A 5,867-nucleotide genomic window follows, 5' to 3' on the forward strand; every position below is an offset into this window, starting at 1 on the left:
TGCATACACATGTGATATAGCAACAGGTAATAGAAAAGTTTTTAATGTCCTCAAAGACTTTTCTTCTTTTAAGTTTCAATCTGAAATGGAGACTAAGTCACACTAGCATATAGGTCTGGTTCTTTTCAAGCTGGTCTAAGTATGACTTGACATTTCATCACAACTGCCATTCATGATTTTTATTTTTTTCCATTTGATGACTTGTCCCCCTGTCCAGACTTGGAGGAGCTGTTTTTCATGCTTCTGACTTCTTAGTTCCTGCAGCACAAAAGAACCTTCTTTATGAAAAAAGAAAGTTAGGTTAAGAGTTGTGCTTCATTCTGACACAGCCTAAGACCCTGATTTTCTATGTAAATGTCATCAACTACTCTCATACCACTAAAAGTCATAGGCTATAGAGGGTCCAAATAGATAGCAAGTGCATTGAAAACAATACTCCAGAAAATTAAATTAACAAAGGCTCCAGAAGTACTGGTGTAAATATATTACTTGTCTTCTAGAGTCCTGCTTCATCTACTTATGAACCAGATCTGGCATTACCAGGTAGCTGTGTATTTCTGAATCAGAGAGTCCACAGCATGTGCTCATGTATTTTTATTTTGTTACAGTTTCAGGAACATGACTGGAGATTTCCTAAGTGAGAATGAAGCCTCTTAGCCTGGAAAGATGGATTCATAGTGCTGAATGGAAGCTACAACAGTGATTCTTCATATTACAATGTCAAGAACCAAGCCATGATTTTGCTTTCCATCATCATTTCCATGATTGGGATGGGACTCAATGCCACAGTGCTTTGGTTCCTGTGCATCTCTATGCACAGGAATGCCTTCTCTGCCTATATCCTCAACCTGGCTGTGGCTGACTTTCTCTTCCTGTGCTCTCAGTTTGTAGATGGCCTTCTCTCTGCCATTGACTTCTTCTACTCCACCTTTATTAAAATCCCTTTGTTTTTTTATGTTGTTCCAATATTTGCTTATCTTTCTGGTTTGAGCATTCTCAGCACCATTAGCACTGAGCGCTGCTTGTCTGTAATATGGCCCATCTGGTATCGCTGTAAACGTTCAAGACACACATCAGCTATCACATGTTTTGTGCTTTGGGCTATGTCCCTGCAGTTGGGTCTCCTGGAAGGGAAGGCATGTGGCTTACTGCTTAATAGTTTTGTCTTGCATTGGTGTGAAACTTTTGATGTCATCACTAATGTATGTTCAGTCATTTTATTTGTGGTTCTCTGTGGTTTCTGACTCACCTTGCTTGTGAAGATCTTCTGTGGCTCACAGCAGATTCCTGTGACCAGGCTATATGTAACCATTGCATTCACAGTCTTGGTCATCCTGATCTTTGGTCTTCCCTTTGGGATCTGTTGGCTGCTAAATCAGTGGGTTGGCAATTTTCATTATTTTAACAGTTGTAATTTTTTTATGAAATACAATTCCTATCCTGTGTTAACAGCTGTGCCAACACCATCATTTACTTCCTTGTTGACTCCATTAGGCATCGAAGTTTCAGGAGGAAGACTTTCAAGCTACTTCTGCAGAGAGCCATGCAGGACACACCTGAGGAAGAAGAATGTGGAGAAAACAGTTCTTTGGAACACCCTCAAGAACTGGAAAGTGTTCAGAGCAGGATCTGAGCGCTGCATGAATGGAAAAAATGGTTTTAGGGGAAACATTTTTTTTATTGGTGTGGACCATTTGTTACCTCATCTTCAACTGGTTAGTTAAAATAGTGTTTTTTGTAAACGTTGAGATAAATGAGTCTTGTCATACAAATACTGACTGTAGCATTTTGGAATCTGTGTAACTTAGGGCATTGCCATCTCCTTTTGTGGGAACTCCTTGTGTAAGTGTTCTTTCTTAGAGAACTGCTCCCATTGTTGACAAACTTTCCTTATTTAGAAGGCAAATGGAAGTACAGGGAAGGGCTATATTTCTTTAGTCATTGAAATTTATAATGCTTACACAAATGTTGTATCTTGCAAATATTCTTTTTTAAACACTTCCCAATGTTTAAGACTTAAATACATACACTTTATACTCGTATTCCTTATTAATTTCTTCAGGTTATAAAGAAAATATGAAGCAATAACCTTTCTAATGTAAATTGTTTACTAAACAAATGAAAAGAAACAGTCACAAAAAAGACTGTTAAATCTTTCTTCATCCAACTGAATACTCACTATGAATCTCTAATTTTTAAAATTGGGTGAGTGCACTTAGATATTGCAATGAGATCCATCAAAGTCCATGTCCACATGAAGGTGGAGAGAGTCTGACTTTTGTGTTTCTCTTCACAATGCCTTCTTTTGCATTTGATTAGATATTTGCTTTATTTAAATTTAAAATGGTATCCCCTTTCCTTGTTACCCCTCCAAAAATTCCCTATCCTATCCACCCTGCTCTGCTTATCAAACCCCTTTCTCAATTTCCTTACCTGGAATTCCTCTGTACTGTGGTATCTAGCCTTCACAGGCCCAAAGGTCTCTCCTCACATTGATGTATGAAAAGGTCATCCTCTGCTACATGTGTAGCTAGAGCCATGGGTCCTTCCCTGTGTACTCTTTGGTTGGAGGTTTAGTCTCTGGGAACTCTGGGTCTACTTGTTGGTACAAATTATTGTTCTTGTTATGGGGCTCTGAAACTTTTCAGCTCCTTGGGTCCTATATCCATTGGTGAACCTATGGTCAGTCTATTGGCTGGCTGTGGGCAAAGGGTATTTTGATCCACCTTCTAAGAAGAATTGAAGTATCCCACAACTTTCTCTTCCTTCTTCTTGTGCATTATGTGTTCTGTGAGTTGTATCTTGGGTACTCCAAGCTTTTGGGCTAATATCCACTTATCAGTGAGTGCATATCATGTGTGTTCTTTTGTGATTGGGTTGCTTCACTCAGGATGATATTTTCTAGTTCCATTCATTTGCCCAAGAGTTTCATGAATTTATTGTTTTTATAAGTTGGATAGTATTTCATTGTCTAAATGTAACACATTTTCCGTCTACATTCTTCCATTGAGGGATATCTGGGTTCTTTCCAGATTCTGGTTATTACAAATAAGGCTGATGAACAGCAGCGGCGGCGGCGGCGGTGGCGGCAGTGGCGGCAGTGCAGCAGTGGCTGGTCCAGCCGAAGGGCCATCAGCAGTGGAACCAAGGCGACACAGGGTCCAGTTAGTCCCTGTGCCCACGGCTACTGACCTTCGCTGGCCAGCCGGGCTGCAAGAACCTGCAGATTTACGGTGCCTTTCACCACACAGAAGCCACATCAGAACTCTGCTTCCCACCATTCACTAGAGACTCGCCTCCATCTTGGTTTCGGACTCCAGAGAGATCGGAGAGACTGAGGTACACAAACATAACCCGAGGCCAACATTGAGGGGGTCTAAGCCCGACAGGCATTGGCCTGCATCTAGGCCCCGGGCTGTTCGGGGGGCCATCGGGGTGCCAACCCAGCCAGGAGGTTTTTTTGACCACGCCAGCTCGAGTGCGCTGCCATTTTGCCTACAGGACACCAGAGAGCTCTAGCAGGCACAGCCTTAACAGGCATAGCCTGAGGCTAACAAAGCGGAGTTCTAGGCCCCAACAGGCCCTGGACTGACCCCAAGAACTGGGCGGCTTGGTGGGCCATCTGTGTGTCAACCCGCCCAGGAGGTTGTTAGCCCAGCAGACTCTCCCGACATTTTCAGGGAGCGCGAGCACACACGCCCACCATCCTGGCCACCTGACAGACCCAATTAACAGTCATAGCCCGAGGGGAACTTTACTCGGACCTTGGCCTCCCAGGCTTCTACCTGGACCCAGGGCCTGAGCAACCAGGCTAGCCTTGTGTTCACCAACCCGGTTGGGAGATTGGCTGCCCAGCAGAGTGATCAGCAGGCAGAAGAGGTCCTGGCAGCATACACCATCAGCACTCCCTGAAGGTGCAAACGGGCTCCATCAGGTTCACAGACACAATCTGGGGCAAAGCACACTAGAGCTGCAAGGGCACCCAAGAGGAAGACAGAACATCAGCAATCAGCTACAGGGGCAACCCAGCCATATAGTGTTGCAGTAATAGCCCCAGAGCCCTTCAGGAGGCCCAAACACCAGCCAGGGACAAGACCAACTAACTCCAGAGAACAAGATGGCAAAGGGCAAACACAGGGACGCTACTAACAGAAATCTAGGCAATATGGCAGCATCTGAACCAAACTCTCCAACATCAGCAAGCCCTGGTCATGCCAACACACCAGAGAAACAAGATTTGGATTTAAAATCACTGATTATGATGCTGCTAGAAGAACACAAAAAGGACATAAATGAATCTCTTAAAGAAATACAGGGGAACATGAATAAGCTAGAAACCCGTATAATGGAAACAGAAAAATCACTTAAAGAAATGCAGGAGAACTTGAGTCAAGAGGCAGAAGTCATGAAAGAGGAAACACAAAAATCTCTTAAAAAATTACAGGAAAACACAAACAAACAAATGGTGGAACTGAGCAAAACCATCCTGGATCTAAAAACAGAAGTAGAAACAACTAAGAAATCACAAAGTGAGACAACTTTGGAGATAGAAAACCTTGAGAAGAAACCAGGAGCCATAGATGCAAATATAAACAACAGAATACTAGAGATGGAAGAAAGAATTTCAGATGCCGAAGATACTATAGAAACCATTGACTCAAAAGTCAAAGAAAATGCAAAATGCAAAAAGCTTGTATCCCAGAACATCCAGGAAATCCAGGATACAATGAGAAGACCAAACCTAAGGATTATAGGTATAGATGAGAGTGAAGATTTACAACTGAAAGGGCCAGCAAATATCTAACAAAATTATGGACGAAAACTTTCGCAACTTAAAGAGAGAGATACCTATGAATATACAAGAAGCCTACAGAACTCCAAACAGACTGGATCTGAGCAGAAATACCTCTCGCCACATGATAATTAAAACCCCAAATGCACTAAACAAAGAAAGAATATTAAAGGCAGTAAGAGAAAAAGGCCCAGTAACATATAAAGTAAGACCTATCAGAATCACACCAGATTTCTAACCAGAGACCATGAAAGCTAGAAGATCCTAGGCAGATCTCATGCAGAATCTAAGAGAACACAAATGTCAGCCAAGACTACTATACCCAGCAAAACTCTCAATCACAATAGATGGAGAAACCAAGACATTCCATGACAAAACCAAATTTACACAATATCTTTCCACAAACCCAGCTCTACAAAGAATAATAGGAGGAAAACTCCAATACAAGGAGGGAAACTACACCCTGGAAAAAGGAAGATAGTAACCTTCCTTCATCAAACCTAAAAGAAGATAATCACTCAAATATAAAAATAACATCAAAAATGACAGGAAGTAATAATCTCTATTCCTTAATATCTCTTAACATCAATGGACTCAATTACCCAATAAAAAGACATAGACTAACAGACTGGATAAGGAAATAGGACCCTACATTTTGCTGCATACAGGAAACACACCTAAATGTCAAAGACAAAAACTACCTTAGAGTAAAAGGCTGGAAGACAATTTTACAAGCCAATGGTCTCAGGAAACGAGCTGGAGTAGCCATTCTAATATCAGATAAAATCGACTTTCAACCTAAAGTCATCAAAAGAGACACTGAGGGACACTTCTTGCTGGTCAAAGGAAAAATCCACCAAGAAGAACTTTCAATTCTGAACATCTATGCTCCAAATACAAGGGCACCCTCATTCGTAAAAGAAACTTTACTAAAGCTCAAAGCACACATTGCACCTAACACAATAATTGTGGGGGACTTCAACACTCCACTCTCCTCAATGGACCGATCAGGAAAACAGAAACTAAACAGGGACACAGTAAAACTACTTGAAGCTTTAGACCAATTGGATTTGAC

The 5,867-nt window shown here is 41.8% G+C and overlaps 1 pseudogene; it reads left to right on the forward strand.

Moving 5' to 3' along the window:
• Positions 1-618: 618 nt before the first annotated feature.
• LOC127691075 (mas-related G-protein coupled receptor member B2-like) lies at positions 619-1,633 on the forward strand (annotated as a pseudogene).
• Positions 1,634-5,867: the final 4,234 nt, after the last annotated feature.

This window comes from Apodemus sylvaticus, chromosome 1 (assembly GCF_947179515.1).
Source record: "Apodemus sylvaticus chromosome 1, mApoSyl1.1, whole genome shotgun sequence".
In the NCBI taxonomy this organism is placed as follows: Eukaryota; Metazoa; Chordata; class Mammalia; order Rodentia; family Muridae; genus Apodemus; species Apodemus sylvaticus.